This window comes from Caretta caretta, chromosome 14, assembly GCF_965140235.1.
Source record: "Caretta caretta isolate rCarCar2 chromosome 14, rCarCar1.hap1, whole genome shotgun sequence".
Classification (NCBI taxonomy): domain Eukaryota; kingdom Metazoa; phylum Chordata; order Testudines; family Cheloniidae; genus Caretta; species Caretta caretta.
The window spans coordinates 34,290,178-34,291,320 of NC_134219.1; the positions used below are offsets into that span (position 1 = coordinate 34,290,178).

The following is a 1,143-nucleotide window of genomic DNA, read 5'->3' on the forward strand; positions in this document are numbered from 1 at the left end:
GACCGAGGGTGCGGGGCCTCAGGGGAAAGGGTGGTGCAGGGGGCAGTGCCCCGGTTCGGGCGCCAGTGGTCCCATCCCCCTCCCAGCACACACACTTTTAGGTACTTCCACTGCCCCGGAAAGCCGAGTGTGGGGGGACTGGGCTGTCGCCCCTCCGCAGCCAGCTGCTGCACACAGGGCCTGCCAGGGAGGGGCTGCGGCTTGCTGGGAAGCTGAGCCCGGGCAGGGATCGGGCTGCTGCTGCCGCCCCTCCCCAGCCAGGCTCTGCCCAGCAGCTGGCTATGGCCACTTGCTCCCTGCCTGGGGCCTGGCTGCCCAGTCTCTGTGGCGCAATCAGTTAGCACGTTCGGCTGTTAACCGAAAGGTTGGTGGTTCGAGCCCACCCAGGGATGCGGACCTGCTTTGGGGGGGTAGGGATAGCTCAGTGGTTTGAGCATTGGCCTGCTAAACCCAAGGTTGTGAGTTCAATCCTGGAGGGGGCCATTTGGGATTTGGGGCAAAAAGTGGGGATAGCTCTTGCTTTGAGCTGGGGGTTGGACAAGATGACCGGCTGAGGTCCCTTCCAACCCTGATAGTCTATGAACAGGGGGAGGGGCGGAGCAGCAGGAGGACACAGCCCCGCCCCTCCCACCCACATGTCTGGAAGACGCGCCTAATAAGGTATCATACGTCACTTTGGGCCGGTTTCCCCGACAGTCTATAGCGGGGGTGGTCAAACTATGGCCCGCGGGCCAGGGGACCCTCCTGCCCGGCCCCTGAGCTGCTGGCCCGGGCGACTCGCCCACTTCCCCGCAGCCTCAGGCCAGGCGCTCTCCCCAGCAGCTGGCTACGCTGCATTGAGCCGCATCGGGGGGGGGGGGCTCCATCCCGCTCCCCGATGCGCCTCATATGGATCATTCCGTGTCGGTGTCCCCGGATCTCGCGGCGTGGCGTATTTAAGGAGGACACCCACGCCCAGCCCGAGCCATAAGCCCGGGAGGCGGTGACACAAGAGCGGGGAGCGCTGCGGGATCCTGACCGGCTGGAGCCTCTGCTCTTCGCCCGCTCCCCGGGGACAGACAGCTGGGTGCATTTCCCTTCAGTGTTGCTGACCTGCCCAGCTGAGCGCGGCTGCAGCCGCGGGACCCTCTCCCTGAGCCTGGC

At 66.0% G+C, this 1,143-nt stretch overlaps 1 non-coding gene across 1 annotated transcript; it reads left to right on the forward strand.

Annotated features, from left to right (window-relative positions):
- The first annotated feature begins 318 nt into the window (after nt 1–318).
- On the forward strand, nt 319–392 carry TRNAN-GUU (transfer RNA asparagine (anticodon GUU)). Its single transcript has one exon. It is a non-coding gene; the product is annotated as a tRNA-Asn (tRNA).
- Nucleotides 393–1,143: the final 751 nt, after the last annotated feature.